Raw genomic sequence first — 17,323 nt, forward strand, 5'->3', positions numbered from 1 at the left:
TCATCATGACCTCTTGACTCATTTGAGCATGGAGGCTAACCTTGGAGACTTTATGACACACTGATGCCTATGGGATGTAAGGAGATGATTCGTTTCATCAATTAGAAGGGACTAAGGGACAACTGATAATATTAATATTGACATTCACAGCCAATAACTGATTTAGTGTGTGTATAACCTGTTTGAGAAGTGTATTGAAAAAAGCAGGACCTCTAAATGATGATACCAATGACTTGTAAGTGTTACTATAAGGATTTTTGTTTAGTCATAATTCTTTTCAAATGAAATATGCACCACATTCAGATGCACCAGTCTGCTTTCTTTGCCTTGCAAATGCGTTTCAAATCTTCAAACCCATGATAATTGTATGACTTTTTTTTGCGCCTAATTTCTGTGATAGGGTTTGTCTTAAAAACATACTAGTGCAACACGTAATGCAGAAATATTGAATACGTACATGCTATAAAAAGTGTTCATATTATGTAATGTAGCCCAAGTGAGGCCAAAATTAATTAGTTCGTGTGCTGTCTGTGCATGCTCTTAATTAGTTAGTGTGCTGTCTGTGCACACAAAGTGAACTGTGAACTATCAGGTAGTAATCAATGTGTGCTCCAATGTCGTTAAATATTTATAGTTCTTCCCCCTCTCTGGCTACAGGACCATTGTGATGCTTATTGCCCAGCGTGGGCTTGATGGAGGCACACGATCAAGAAGGAGTGATGCTCCCAACAAAGTCTACATGACAAAGACACACTAACAAAGTGAAAAAATTTGATGCAATTTTCAGCCTACGAGTGACTGTAACCGCTGAGCATAGAAAATCGCCGCCAAACAAATACCCAAAATCTTCACATATTTCAGTTAACGGGAGTTTGCGTTGGCTATTGTGGTATTCCTGTCTAGGCTTCTGTAAATAATAACACAAATGTTTTCCTCCACAACAGTAATTTTCTATTGTTTCTTGTTTCTCCAGATTGAAATTTGTTTTGCCTAAAGAATAGTATATATAGGCCTAGTATTTCAAAGAGAGAAATTCACCTTATCTGGTTGACTTAAAGCTTGTCAGAGACTGAATGTGGCACTCGCTGCCTTATTAAGCGAGAAAACAACTGTGATAGTGGGCTACAGACAAGGCTACATTTGTACTATTTAGGGTCCCCGCAAGTCCAAAGAATAGGCTACGCCTAGAACTCTAGCCTACAGGTAGCCACACATTCCTAATAAAATATATAATTCTAAAAACAAACCAAAACAACTTACCTTGCATGTAAAACTTCCGAAGTGATTTGAGGACGCACAGACGTAGCCTAAAATGTGTTTACAGCACAAGTCAGGCTATTCTGCAATCTCCAGAAAATTCACCGACAATAGCCTAACGTTATTTGTTTTGTTTCTTAAAAGCAAGACTCCGGTTTCAGCCGACATTGCCCTTCTTCGGCGTCGATACTATGTTACAATTCAACGAATGTTCATAATCTAAAGTGATGCAAAGTTGCGGTCAGTAACTTTGCCAGCGTTCCATAAGCTTTGGTGTTCTTCACTCGATATACGAACGGTAAAAACCCCTAACACCATATCTTATGTAGCGGAGCTAGGCTAAGGCAAATCCTAGGAGGAAGTAGCCTGCAACTCACTGTAATTAGAGGACCATTACCACATCATTTCCTCTGCGCATATTTCCACACCAGCCACCTGGGGAGGCGGTCATCTATGAAATTTGAATTTGAAATGTATACATTTTCAGTCATCTGACTTGAAAAACATGCATGTTAGGAAAATATTATAGCCAATGTAATAGTGTTCAACAAATTCTCATCCATGAGACCTACATTCAAGAACAAAAAATCACTGAATAGCCATACGCTACTTTATAAAATACACGGAGCCATAATATAAAACCAACCTTAGACATATCAAATCGAGTTAGATCAGTATGGAAGCTCATTCCTGCCACCAAAAATAAATACCTCTGACTACCAGTTATGAGATAGTAAGCAGGGTTGGTTAGGTTACTTTCTAAATGTAATCCGTTACAGTTACTAGTTACCCGTCCAAAATTGTAATCAGTAACATAATTTTTTGATTACCCAAACTCAGTAACGTAATTTGATTACTTTCAATTACTTTTAGATTACTTTCCATTTAAGAGGCATTAAAAGAAGGCAAAAATGAATATTACCAATTGAACGACATCTATTGCAGGATAAATCAATGTTAGAGTTTACATTGCTGGCCATTAATGGATGTTGCATTTTACTTTATGTGTTGGTTATGTAGGCTTCTTTTAACCCATTGCTTTCTACTACAGATAAAAATACGATTAGTTTATATCTTTACATTAAAAACCAAAGTCTATCAGATTTCCAGTCATTCCAATTAATTGAATACCCCTTGATCTTCAAGAATATGACTTGGAAATATAGATTTGCCAAATTGTTTTACCTGAGCATAATCATTTTTTGGAACTCAGTCGGGGGCTCAACTTACTGTTGAGAGTTAGAATAGTAGGATACACAAGATGCAATTTAGAAATGCTGTTGTGCATCTGCAGTTTTTCTCATGTTATGTCAGTCACAGACTGTCACTCAATTAGCCATGTCAGCTAACAATTTTTACATTGTTAAGTTATTCTAGCCAGCTATCTAAACTTGTATTAATAATGGCCGAATACCAACTGGGCATGCAGGGCACGTGCCCAGGTGCCCTTACCTCCAGGCAGCCCCCATTGATTTTGTTAGTCACTCTCACTCAGATATCATTGACATGTCATAAATCATGGCAAAATGTGTAGAAATGCAGGTAATTAGCTTTCTCTCTGCTGTCAGGAGGGGGGTGACTAAAGTGTTTTTTCCGTGAGGTAGGGGGCACCCATCCAAATCTCACTTAGGGCCTGTCATGCCAAATAGTGTCCCCCTGCCAGCTAGCTAGCCAAATAGTTTTATTTAGCTAAAGTTAGCTAGCTAGCTGGCTAGCTACTGTAACTGGTATGGTAGCGTTCTGTTTGTATGTAACTTGCACTTCAATGACATCCCTCGAGGAGATTTTATTTTATCTTTCCAACCAGGCAAAGTACTATGAAGACACCACTGATCTCGACAAGAGGCATAACATTCAGAGAAATTCACAATTCAGGGTAATGTTAAGCAGTTAACTTCTAGTAGATAACTGGACGAATCAAGCTATGTACAACCATTTTCAACAACCATTTTCTATATAGCTAGTTGGTCATCTACATGTTACTAGCTATACATATATAGTTATATGTCTGTCATATTGAGGTATCTAGCTATAAATTAAACCTGATCAATCAAATGGATAGGTTTAACCAATTATGATAATTCCAAATGCCCTTAACTAGGTGTCTTTGCTAGACAGACACAGAGAGATAGAGAGGGGGGGATAGAGAGGAAGAAAGTGAGAAAGAAAGGATGAAAGTGAGAGCGGGAGAGAGAGAGAGGTGGGAAGAGAGTGGAAGACAGACAGAGAGAAAGATGTAGAGAGAGAAATAGAGAGAGAAAGACAGCAGTGCAAATGTACTTAGACTTGAGTATTTCAACAACTCGTCTCTTCCAACTTGTTAGGCAATCACATGTATCTACGGTGTTAAGGATGGCCTGCCACACAGAAGGGTGATTTTTACTAAGGAGGAGAAGGAGGCCGTGCTGACCGAGATGCATGCTGGCCATTTCGGAGTGAAGCGCATGATTGCCAAAATCAACCTACGCTTCTTCTCACGGGGAATTGACAAGGAGGTGGACAGCTGGGCAAGTGAAATAAGCTTTGTTTACCAATCACATTCTATTATATCTGAAATTATTATGATTTCAATTAATGTAATATCAGAGAGCACACAATGTCTCAATGTGTCACTTTTTGCTTAAAGGTCAGTACCCTGTCTAGCCTGCTAGAAGTTTGAGAGGGTGAAGACTGTGGCGCCTGTGTTGAAGTCCATCAAAGTTGTTTCACCATGGCACATGATCGGTAAGTGTCCCAATTCAAGTTTTGCCCTGATAAGTTGTTTTGTAACGGTTGCTTTATTTGACCACAGCAGAGTTCAATATTAAAGAATGTGTGTGTGTGTCAGTATCCTTAAAAATATGAAAATCTGCATACTGTATGATACAGATACGAGTAAGTATAAAGTAATCTTCTCTCTAACACTTTAAATGTTAGGGGTGGACCTCATTGGACCCTTCACAGAATCCAGGAATGGCAACAGCTGGTGTCTGACGGTGACCGATCACTTTACCAAGTGGGTGGAGGCAATACCCATTAAGGTCAGTAAAGGAAGAGAACATGCTTAACTCTAAATTCCCTTCTGTAACCCATCAAAAAGGGTGCTTGAAACCAAAAATTTATTTTCGCTTTGTATGATACCCATCAAGGACGAGACTGGCAAGGCCACCTCCAAGGCGACGATGGACATCTTCCACACCCACGGTTCTCCTGAGGTCATCTTGAGTGACTGAGGTCATGAACGCTGGAACAAGGTACGGATGTTATAGGTTATATTCTATCACCAATGGTTTGTTTTATTAATTTTTTACAATTTGTTTTTGTTTTTCCATGGTACATAATCAGACATATTTCAATATCTTACAGTGTCAATAGATATCGCTTTCCTACCCCCTGTCACGATCGTCGAAGGAGGAGGACCAAGGCGCAGCGTGGAATGCAAACATATTTTATTAATTAACTGATTACACGAACAAAACAATAAACGATAACGTGACGTCCTCGGTCTAACACAAACCAACACGGAACAAGATCCCACAACTACTGTGGGAAAACAGCCTGTCTAAATGTGGTTCCCAATCAGAGACAACCAGCAACAGCTGACACTCGTTGCCTCTGATTGAGAACCACTCTGGCCAACATAGAAATTCAACAACTAGAATCTACAACACAGAACACCAACACATAGAATCTACACACCCTGGCTCAACATATAGAGTCCCCAGAGCCAGGGTGTGACAGTACCCCCCCCCCAAAGGCGCGGACTGCGACCGCGCCTAAACATAAACCGAACAGGGGAGGGCCGGGTGGGCATTCCTCCTCGGAGGCGGTTCCGGCTCCGGGCATGACCACCACCCCTCAACAATCCCCCCGTAGCGCCCCTGGTCCGGTCTAGCCCCGCTGGCTGGACCTGGACTGGACATCGGTGGAGCGGATTGCTTGGGCTCCGATGTGGAGCTGATGACCGGTACCTGACCAGGTACCGGTGACCCAGGCACAGGTTGTGCCGGACTGACGACGCACACCACAGGCTTGGTGCGTGGAGCAGGAACGGGCCGGACCGGGCTGACGACGCGCACCCCTGGCTTGGTGCGTGGACCAGGAACGGGCCGGACCGGGCTGACGACGCGCACCCCTGGCTTGGTGCGTGGAGCAGGAACAGGCCGGACCGGGCTGACGACGCGCACCCCTGGCTTGGTGCGGGGAGCAGGAACGGGCCGGACCGGGCTGACGCCGCGCACCCCTGGCTTGGTGCGTGGAGCAGGAACAGGCCGGGCTGGGCTGGCGACGCGCACCGTAGGCTTGGTGCGTGGAGCAGGAATGGGCCGGACCGGGCTGACGACGCGCACCGTAGGCTTGGTGCGAGGGGCAGGAACAGGCCGGGCTGGGCTGGCGACGTGCACCGTAGGCTTGGTGCGTGGAGCAGGAATGGGCCGGACCGGGCTGACGACGCGCACCGTAGGCTTGGTGCGAGGGGCAGGAACAGGCCGGGCCGGGCTGGCGACGCGCACCGTAGGCTTGGTGCGAGGGGCAGGAACAGGCCGGGCCGGGCTGGCGACGCGCACCGTAGGCTTGGTGCGAGGGGCAGGAACAGGCCGGGCCGGGCTGGCGACGCGCACCGTAGGCTTGGTGCGAGGGGCAGGAACAGGCCGGGCCGGGCTGGCGACGCGCACCGTAGGCTTGGTGCGAGGAGCAGGAACAGGCCGGGCCGGGCTGTGGAGACGGATTGGAGGCCTGGAGTGAAGAGCTGACACAACCGGTCCTGGCTGAATGCCTACCTTCACACACTCTGTGTGAGGCATCAGCACAGGACGTACAGGGCTGTGTACACGTACTGGCATAACAGCACGTGACACTGGCGCAGGATATCCGGGACCGAGGAGGGGCACTGGAGGCCACGAGCGCTGAGCCGGCACACTCCGTCCTGGCTGCATGCCCACCTTCGCACGACACGTGCGGGGTGCTCGCACAGGACGTACCGGATTATGCCGGACCACTCGTGGCACAGTACGCAGCTCAGCATACCCCGGAACCTGCCCAGTCTCACGCTGCCATGCCTGAGTACGGGGAGTTGGCTCTGCTCTACATCCAGGCTCCGCCAACCTGCCTTCCGGCCCCCCAAACCCGGTGGCCTCCTCTCCTAATCCCCAAACTCGACCTGTAGCTGCCTGCAGCAGCCCCGTCGTCCATGCAGTGTGCCCCCCCCTAAACATTTCTTGGGGGTGCCTCTCGCCTGTCCGACCACGGCCCGGTTGGCGCCGCTTCTCCTCTCCTGCCTGGGTCTCCCCCTTCATAGCCCTCCGGTACCGGACGGCCTCCTCCTCCGTAATCTGCCCCCAACCGAGGAGGACATCCACTAGAGTTACCTCCTGCGTGTGCTCCTGGACACGCTGCTTGGTCCTGTTGTGGTGGGATCTTCTGTCACGATCGTTAGAGTGAGTGGACCATGGCGCAGCGTGGAATGCAAACATATTTTATTAATTAACTGATTACACGAACAAAACAATAAACAATAACGTGACGTCCTCGGTCTAACACAAACCAACACGGAACAAGATCCCACAACTACTGTGGGAAAACAGCCTGTCTAAATGTGGTTCCCAATCAGAGACAACCAGCAACAGCTGACACTCGTTGCCTCTGATTGAGAACCACTCTGGCCAACATAGAAATTCAACAACTAGAATCTACAACACAGAACACCAACACATAGAATCTACACACCCTGGCTCAACATATAGAGTCCCCAGAGCCAGGGTGTGACACCCCCCTCCTCCAGGTTTGGTGAATGGACCAACCAGAACCTCAAGACTGCCATAGGCAAGTCCCTTGACGGGTACCAGGAACGGTGGGAGAACAACCTGAAGGTAATTATCTTTGCACACAATAGCAGCGTCCAGGCCTCCACCAAGTAGGGACAGAGGTAAACAATGCAATTGTATATACAATTATTGCACATACTGTAGTCTTTCAAATTTATGATTGACTTAGTGTTGTTTGTCTATTGCTATTTTTGTATAACGTACTTTCAGATCACTGAATCCCCACCTGATGTGGTGGAAATTGTCAAACCAGATCAGCACGCCTTCGAGGACCACCTTCAGGCACGGACTGAGAAGGATGTGGAGGTTTATGACCAGGTAAAAATGATTGTCCGCTGTTAATTTATTTTCTGGCCCTCCAAGAGATATGTAAGAAATGTATTTGTAATATGAAACATAATCGCATTTATTCCTGTTATCAATAAAGGTGAGACTGAACATGGACAAGGCGCAGGAGAAACAGAAGGAGAGCTACCGGAGCTGAATCAAGAAGGGGACCAAGTGCTTCAACATCCGGGCGAATGACTTGGTTTGGAAGAAGGACGAAAAGAAGGCAAGACCTGGGAAACCTCGCTGCTCTTTTGCTCCTAGCTAGGGTCACCATCTGTTAAGGTGAATATAAAACATTACATTTACATTTTAGTCATTTAGCAGACGCTCTTATCCCGAGCGACTTACAGTTAGTGAGTGCATACATGTTTTCATACTGGCCCCCCGTGGGAAACGAACCCTGGCATTGCAAGCGCCATGCTCTACCAACTGAGCTACACGGGGCACACAAAATAACCTAAAGCTAGTTTTAGTTTCCCTAACACTGATATTTTTTACATTTTCTCTTCCTAGGGTTACCTCGGTGGAAGCCAACAATCTTCTCCAGTTGGATGGTCGACCACTGAAAGCCCTGACGCCCTACGTTCCCACGGGGGGCAAGTATGAAAAAAAAAAAAAAAGTGTAATGTAAGTCGCTCTGGATAAGAGCGTCTGCTAAATGACAAAAATGTAAATGTAAAAATGTAAAGCCCAATAGACAAAGTATGTTAAGCTTTGGTGGACATTTGAGAAAGCAAGAAATGGTAGTAATGCTGAGCTTATAAAGATATACCTCTTCAATTTACCTTTCCAAATGACTTTAGGACCATCGACTGTCCGAGCCCCCCAGGAGGTATCCCATCCACCAGAGCCAGTGAGTTCGGATCAGTCTGATTCTCTGTGCTCTGAGTCGGAGGGGGACCAGCTTGAGGTAAGCTATACCTTTCAAAACTGTTGAAAGTACATATCTCCCATTTATAACACTGCACTAATCCATCAAATCTTCTCACAGTAAAGTGTAACCTATGTGTTTGCTTGTTTACGTCTCTGTATCCTACCCTGTTCCCTTTAACTCTGCTCCTGTTCTCCAGGACCTAGGGGTTATGCCCAACACCCAGACATGGATCCACCTGATGTCCTCCATTACCAACCACCCTCCAACTTTTCATTACATAATCTACAGCTACGGTTATTGTCATGTTCTCATTATCTGCTAAAAGGTTTTCTTGCTCTATCATAGAGAGCATCAGTGCCTGGACTTTGCAGTCTCCCTCTTCAAGTCTCCCTTCCGAGACTGGCTGTAACGATCCCGGCAGTCTGAGTCGGGTCCTGTCTGTGTACTAGTTTTTCTGCTCGTGATCTCCAGTTTCCCGAGGGTTCTGGAACGCTCCCTGCCTGGTTGCCGGGCAACGTTGCTAGGCGGGAGCTCTCTTGATTTCCGCACCTGCATCCCATCAGCAATCTGCACACCTGGTCCTGATCATCACCCTTCTTAGGCTCTGGCCTAACATCCATTCCCTGCCGGATCGTTAGCCATGAACAGTATGTTTATCAGCGGATCAGTCTTAGAGCTTAGAGCATTAGTTTTGTTGTTTTGCACCTTGTTTGCTTGTTGTATGCTTACCTCCGTTTTGTTCTCCCTGCAGTCACTCGTCCGGAACCTTCACCCAACCTCTGCCTGATGGTCGGCGGCTGCCGAGCCATCATTGGACCAACTACTGCACCCTCAACAACTCATCCACGCCGCCCGCTCTGTTCCCTGGATTATTCAGCAGCACTCGTGGATCAGTTAAATAAACACTCACCTTTGACACCACTTACCTTGTCCTGGTCTGCTTCTGGGTTCTGGCTTAGTAAACCGTGACAGGCTGCCTGTTGAGAACAAGTCACAGGTAGTACCTCCCACCCACACAGCAACCACCTCCTCTATATTCCACACACCAGAATTCAGTATTTTAGTCTATGATTGCCATGTGTACAAAAAATCTGTGAAAAAAAATGAATGACACAACTGTACCAAAAAAGTATCAGCGTTTATGTATTAAAATCTTTAATATTGCCAGGTTGGTTTTCACAGCTGTTTCAAAAGATGTTGATTATTGTAGGTTGTAAGGTATCCTTTGATGGTATTTATTTGTTCCACATTATTCATTGTTGTATACTAGGACCTACAATAGATACATATACAGTGCCTTTGGAAAGTATTCAGACCCCTTGACTTTTTCCACATTTTGTTTGGTTACAGCCTTATTTAAAATAAAATAAAAGTAAATTGTTTTTTCCCCCTCATTAATCAACACACAATACCCCATAATGACAAAGCAAAAACAGGTTTTTAGACATTTCTGCTAATTTATACCCAAATAAATATCACATTTACATAAGTGTTCAGACCCTTTACTCAGTACTTTGTTGAAGCACCTTTGGCAGCGATTACAACCTCGAGTCTTCTTGGGTATGACACTACAAGCTTGGCACACCTGTATTTGGGGAGTTTCTCCCATTCTTCTCTGCAGATCCTCTCAAGCTCTGTCAGGTTGGATGGGAAGCGTTGCTGCACAGCTATTTTCAGGTCTCTCCAGAGATGTTCGATCGGGTTCAAGTCCGGGCTCTGGCTGGGACACTCAAGGACATTCAGAGACTTGTCCCGAAGCCACTCCTGCCTTGTCTAGGCTGTGTGCTTAGGGTCATTGTCCTGTTGGAAGGTGAACCTTTGCCCAAGTCTAAGGTCCTGAGCGCTCTGGAGCAGGTTTTCATCAAGGATCTCTCTGTACTTTGCTCCGTTCATCTTTCCCTTGATTTTGACAGGTCTCCCAGTCCCTGCTGCTGAAAAACATCCCCACAGCATGATGCTGCCACCACCATGCTTCCCCGTAGGGATGGTGCCAGGGTTCCTCCAGACGTGACGCTTGGCATTCAGGTCAAAGAGTTCAATCTTGGTTCATCAGACCAGAGAATCATGTTTCTCATGGTCTGAGAGTCCTTCAGGTGCGTTTTGGCAAACTCCAAGCGGGCTGTCATGTGCCTTTTACTGAGGAGTGGCTTCAGTCTGGCCACTCTACCATAAAGGCCTGATTGGTGGAGTGCTGCAGAGATGGTTGTCCTTCTGGAAGGTTCTCCCATCTCAACAGAGGAACTCTGGAGCTCTGTCAGAGTGACCATCGGGTTCTTGGTCACCTCCCTGACCAAGGCCCTTCTCCCCGATTGCTCAGTTTGGCTGGGCAGCCAGCTCTAGGAAGAGTCTTGGTAGTTCCAAACTTTTTCGATTTAAGAATGATTGAGGCCACTGTGTTCTTGGGGACCTTCAATGCTGCAGACATGTTTTGGTACCCTTCCCCAGATCTGTGCCTCAACACAATCCTGTCTCAGATCTCTACGGACAATTCCTTCAACCTCATGGCTTGGTTTTTGCTCTGACATGCACTGTCAACTGTGGGACCTTATATAGACAGGTGTGGGTCCTTTCCATATCATGTCCAATCAATTGAATTTACCACAGGTGGACTTCAATCAAGTTGTATAAACATCTCAAGGATGATAAATGGAAACAGGATGCAATCAATTTCGAGTCTCATAGCAACGGGTCTGAATACTTATGTAAATAAGGTATTTCTGTTTTTTATTTTTAATAAATTAGTAAAAAATTCTAAGAACCTGATTTTGCTTTGTCATTATGGGGTATTGTGTGTAGATTGCTGAGGGAAATTTTTTCTTTAATCCATTTTAGATTAAGGCTGTAACGTAACAAAATGTGGAAAAAGTCAAGGGGTCTGAATACTTTCCGAAGGCAACCACAAGGGTTTACTAATGAGCCATGCGAGATAGAAAAAAATGAATAATAATAGAGGACTACTGAAATTATATTATTTCACTGTAGATAAGGGAAGGGCAGGTTCAAATAAAAACATGACAGCCAGACAAGCCAGTGTATGAATCAAACGGATTTGCATATTAATTGAGTGGAAATGAGCTGACTTTGTGATCTGTAAGGTAAGTAACTTTAATGTGTCAAGCAGATTACATGTTTTCTTTGCTATTTCAGAAACATAGCAACGTTTACATGTTGTAATGTTAACAAGGTACCCAAAACACCAGTCTCAATGTCAACAGTGAAGAGGCGACTCCAGGATGCTGACCTTCAAGGCAGAGTTGCAAAGAAAAAGCCATATCTCAGACTGGCCAATAAAAAGAAAAGATTAAGATGGGCAGTCTGAGATATGGCTTTTTCTTTGCAATTCTGCCTAGAAGGTCAGCATCACGGAGTCGCCGCTTCACTGTTGACGTTGAGACTGGTGTTTTGCGGGTACTATTTCATGAAGCTGCCAGTTGAGGACCTGTGAGGCGCCTGTTTCTCAAACTAGACACTCTAATGTATTTGTCCTCTTGCTCAGTTGTGCACCGGGGCCTCCCACTCCTCTTTCTATTCTGGTTAGAGCCAGTTTGCGCTGTTCTGTGAAGGGAGTAGTACACAGCGTTGTACGAGATCTTCAGTTTCTTGGCAATTTCACGCATGGAATAGCCTTCATTTCTCAGAACAAGAATAGACTGTTTAGTTTCAGAAGAAACCTGTAATCGAACCCCCAATTGCTGATGCTCCAGATACTCAGCTAGTCTCAAGAAGGCCAGTTTTATTGCTTCTTTAATCAACAGTTTTCAGCTGTGCTAACATAATTGCAAAAGGGATTTCTAATGATCAATTAGCCTTTTAAAATGATAAACTTGGATTAGCAAACACAACGTGCCATTAGAACACAGGACTGATGGTTGCTGATAATGGGCCTCTGTACGCCTATGTAGACATTCCATTAAAAATCTGCCATTTCCAGCTACAATAGCCATTTACAACATTAACAATGTCTACACTGTATTTCTGATCAATTTCATGTTATTTTAATGGACATAAAAATTGCTTTCTTTCGAAAAACAAGGACATTTCTAAGTGACCCCAAACTTTTGAACGGTAGTGTGATATATATATATATATATATATATATATATATATATATATATATATACATATACAGTGGGGAGAACAAGTATTTGATACACTGTCGATTTTGCAGGTTTTCCTACTTACAAAGCATGTAGAGGTCTTTAAACAAAAATCCAGAAAATCACATTGTATGATTTAGTAGTATTATATATATATATACAGTACCAGTCAAAAGTTTGAACACACCTACTCATCCAAGGGTTTGTCTTTATTTTTACTATTTTCTGCATTGTAGAATAATAGAGAAGACATCAAAACTATGAAATAACACATATGGAATCATGTAGTAATCAAAAAAGTGTTAAACAAATCAAAATATATTATATATTTGAGATTCTTCAAAGTAACCACACTTTGCCTTGATGACAACTTTGCACACTCTTGGCATTCTCTCAACCAGCTTCATGAGGTAGTCACCTGGAATGCATTTCAATTAACAGGTGTGCCTTCTTAAAAGTTAATTTGTTAAATTTCTTTCCTTCTTAATGCGTTTGCGCCAATCAGTTGTGTTGTGACATGGGGGGGGGGGATATCAAGAACTTTGAAAGTTTCTTCAAGTGCAGTCGCAAAAAACATCAAGCGTTATGATGAAACTGGCTCTCATGAGGACCGCCACAGGAAAGGAAGACCCAGAGTTACCTCTGCTGCAGAGGATAAGTTCATTACAGTTAACTGCACCTCAGATTGCAGCCCAAATAAATGCTTCACAGCATTCAAGTAACAGACTCATCTCAACATCAACTGTTCAGAGGAGACTACGTGAATCAGGCCTTCATGGTCGAATTGCTGCAAAGAACCCACTACTAAAGGACACCAATAAGAAGAAGAGACTTGCTTAGGCCAAGAAACACAACCAATGGACATTAGACTGGTGGAAATCTGTCCCGTGGTCTGATGAGTCCAAATTTGAGATTTTTGGTTTGTGAGATGCAGAGTAGGTGAACGGATTATCTCAGCATGTGTGGTTCCCACCGTGAAGCATGGAGGAGGAGGTGTGATGGTGTGGGGGTGCTTTGCAGGTGACACTGTCAGTGATTTATTTTGAATTCAAGGCACACTTAACCAGCATGGCTACCACAGCATTCTGCAGCGATACGCCATCCCATCTGGTTTGCGCTTAGTGGGACTATCATTTGTTTTTCAACAGGACAATGACCCAAAACACACCTCCAGGCTGTGTAAGGGCTATTTGACCAAGAAGGAGAGTGATGGAGTGCTGCATCTAATGACCTGGCCTCCACAATCACCCAACCTCAACCCAATTGAGATGGTCTGAGATGAGTTGGACAGCAGAGTGAAGGAAAAGCAGCCAACAAGTGCTCAGCATATGTGGGAACTCCTTAAAGACTGTTGGAAAAGCATTCCTCATGAAGCTGGTTGAGAGAATGCCAAGAGTGTGCAAAGCTGTCATCAATTCAAAGGGTGGCTACTTTGAAGAATCTCAAATATAAAATACTACATGATTGGTTACTACATGATTCCATATGTGTTATTTCATAGTTTTGATGTCTTCACTATTATTCTACAATGTAGAAAATAGTAAAAAAATTAAGAAAAACCCTGGAATGAGTAGGTATGTCCAAACTTTTGACTGGTACTGTCAAAGTTTGGACATATATATACAGTACGTCAAAATGTTGGACACACCTACTCATTCCAGGGTTTTTCTTTATTTTTTACTATTTTCTACATTGTAGAATAATAGTGAAGACATCAAAACTATGAAATAACACATATGGAATCATGTAGTATGTTACAGGAGGGGGTCGCAGTTACAGGAGGGGGTCGCAGTTCCGGAGCGACCCACTAGGTGTCATCCTCCGACAACCTTAGGCACCTCCTCACTCACAGTCGGGACTAATCATCTTCCTATTGGTGTCACCTGTGTCTGTCTGATTCACCTGTGTATTTATGCCCTCACTTCCCTATGTTCCCTTGCTCAGTTTTCTCTGCTAGTTTCACTATGCCAAGCAGTACTAATCAGTGTCTGATCACAGGACGTATGGACAGGTAAGTGAGAAGTGTTCTCCCTGTTTATGTATTATTTCAGTCATTGTTAGTATTTCGTATTTTTGGCTGTCTGCCAGTTTTTTGGAGTCTTATTTGCTCCGCCTTTCTTTTATTGTGTTAAGTCTGTTGTTTTGTATCCTGGCTTCGGGACCATCAGTAAAGTGCACCGCACCTGGGTCACACCTCACACCAACCCTTACAGTAGTAACCAAAAAAGTGTTAAACAAATCAAAATATATTTTATATTTGAGATTCTTCAAAGTAGCCACCCTTTGAATTGACAGCTTTGCACACTCTTGGCATTCTCTCAACCAGCTTAATGAGGTAGTCACCTGGAATGCATTTCAATTAACAGGTGTGCCTTCTTAAAAGTTAATTTGTTAAATGTATTTCCTTCTTAATGCGTTTGAGCCAATCAGTTGTGTTGTGATAAGGTAGGGGGGTATACAGAAGATAGCCCTATTTGGTAAAAGACCAAGTCCATATTATGGCAAGAACAGCTCAAATATGCAAAGAGAAACAACAGTCCATCATTACTCTAAGACATGAAGGTCCGTCAATACGGAAAATGTCAAGAACTTTGAAAGTTTCTTCAAGTGCAGTCGCAAAAACCATCAAGCACTATGATGAAACTGGCTCTCATGAGAACCGCGACAGGAATGGAAGACCCAGAGTTACCTCTGCTGCAGAGGAGAAGTTCATGCGAGTTACCAGCCTCAAAAATTGCAGCCCAAATAAATGCTTCACAGAGTTCAAGTAACAGACACATCTCAACATCAACTGTTCAGAGGAGACTGCGTGAATCAGGCCTTCATGGTCAAATTGCTGCAAAGAAACCACTACTAAAGGACACCAAGAAGGAGAGACCTGCTTGGGCCAAGAAACACAAGCAATGACATTAGACCGGTCCAAATTTGAGATTTTTGGTTCCAACTGCCATTTCGTTGTGTGGGTGAATGGATGATCTCCGCATGTGTATTTCCCACCGTAAAACATGGAGGACGAGGTGTTATGGTGTGGGGGTGCTTTCCTGGTGACACTCTCTTTTGATTTATTTAGAATTCAAGGCACACTTAACCAGCATGGCTGCGACAATATTCTACGGTGATATGCCATCCCATCTGGTTTGGGCTTAGTGGGACTGTCATTTCAAGACTGTTGGAAAAGCATTCCAGGTGAAGTTGGTTGAGGGAATGCCAAGAGTGTGCATAGCTGTAATCAAGGCAAAGGGTGGCTATTTGTTTACTACATGATTCCATATGTGTTATTTCATAGTTTTGATGTCTTCACTAGTCTACAATTTAAAAATAAAGAAAAACCCTTGAATGAGTAGGTGTGTCCAAACTTTTGACTGGTAGTGTATGTTTCTCTGCCTCAAGGGTCCCTTAAGAGCTTCAGCCCCTGTAAGCCTCTGCATTAAACAGGCCTTGGATCAGCTCTATGCAGCTGTTGCAAGAGCACATTTTTCACTGGCTGTCCATGGTCGCAAAAACAATGATAGATGGGCAGCTTCAACTTATTCAGTTCAACCATTATTGGGTTAAAATACACATAGACATTTGTGAACAGCCATCCACAACAACCACAATCGGCGAGGGGCAAAAATCTAAACGAGAGAACAGCAGTGTGATTCACATCAATGCACTATGTAGATATAAAAAGTTATATCCGTATCGCCTGTAGGCTACACCACTGCTCCCGTCATTACCCCCAAGTGTTTATTTAAGTTGGATGATCTTTGGATGCCGACAGCAGGCACACCATTGGAAGACAGCTTTGACTGTAGCGTATAAACGCCTGTTCCTGCGATCCATCACACACATTTTTACATTTTAGTCATTTAACAGACCCTCTTATCCAGAGCGACTTAGAGTTAGTGAGTGCATACATGTTCATACATATGGTGAGTCATCACAGTGGTCTCCGACTTGTGGTCAGACTCGCTCAGGTGGAACAAACTTAAACTTGCGCCTTTTTTCAATGCTGATTTGAATGTCATTGAGAACCGAAAGGTGTCAGATTTTTTTTCTGCAAACATCTGGTCTGAAAAGTAATCCTAGAAGTAATCATCTAGTTCTTAAAGTATCTGTAATCTGATTACAATATTATTGCTTTCACACCTACTCCCGCTCGACGTCGCCATTCTACTAACCACCGGCCCTGGCAATCATCATTGCACACACCTACTCCCCATCGTTACGCACACCTGGACCTCACCGTCACCTTGATTATTCTCCCTTTATTTAGCCCTCAGTAGCCGCAGTATTGGTTTTTGTCACTTCAGCACGCTTCTCCTGTTTTTGTGTATCTACCTTACTTATCATTAAACTTACCTTCTGCACCTGCTTCCTGACTCCAAGCATATATGTTACATTTGCTGGTAATTGAACGGATTACTTAAAATATATATATATAATCCGTTACTCCCCAACCCTGATAGTAAGTCAATTATGAGATAGTATATCATAATAATGAGAAACAAAGTCATAATTATGAGAAAGTATTCACACCCCTTCACTTTTTCCACATTTTGTTGTGTTACAGCCTGAATTTAAAATTGATCAAATGTACATTTGTTGTCACTGGCCTACACATGATGTCAAAGTGGAATTATGTTTTTTGACATTTTTACAAATTAATAAAAAAGAAAAGCTGAAATGTCTTGAGTCAATAAGTATTCAACCCCTTTCTTATGGCAAGCCTAAATAAGTTCAGGAGTAAACATTTCCTTAACAAGTCACAATAAGTTCTATGGACAATAATAGTGTTAACATTATTTTTTAAATGACTACCTCATCTCTGTACCCCACACATACAATTATCTGTAAGGGCCCTCAGTCGAGCAGTGAATTTCAAACACTGATTCAACCACAAATACCAGGGAGGTTTTCCAATGCCTTGCAAGGGCACCTATTGGGAGATGTGTAAAAATAAGAAACAGACATTGAATATC

At 43.7% G+C, this 17,323-nt stretch overlaps 1 protein-coding gene across 6 annotated transcripts in view; it reads right to left on the reverse strand.

Moving 5' to 3' along the window:
* The window catches only part of LOC121536834 (activin receptor type-1), a 131,823-nt gene that overhangs the window by 39,392 nt on the left and 75,108 nt on the right, over positions 1 to 17,323 (reverse strand). Inside the window, exon 1 of one of the 6 annotated variants that reach the window (XM_041844426.2) lies at positions 1,261 to 1,660. The exons of the other annotated variants lie outside the window; for them this stretch is intronic. The gene's annotated coding sequence lies outside the window, so the exon portion shown is untranslated. Of the gene's footprint in view, positions 1 to 1,260; positions 1,661 to 17,323 lie in introns of those variants that run through there. 6 annotated transcript variants of the gene reach the window in all.

This window comes from Coregonus clupeaformis, chromosome 23, assembly GCF_020615455.1.
Source record: "Coregonus clupeaformis isolate EN_2021a chromosome 23, ASM2061545v1, whole genome shotgun sequence".
NCBI classification, from domain to species: Eukaryota; Metazoa; Chordata; class Actinopteri; order Salmoniformes; family Salmonidae; genus Coregonus; species Coregonus clupeaformis.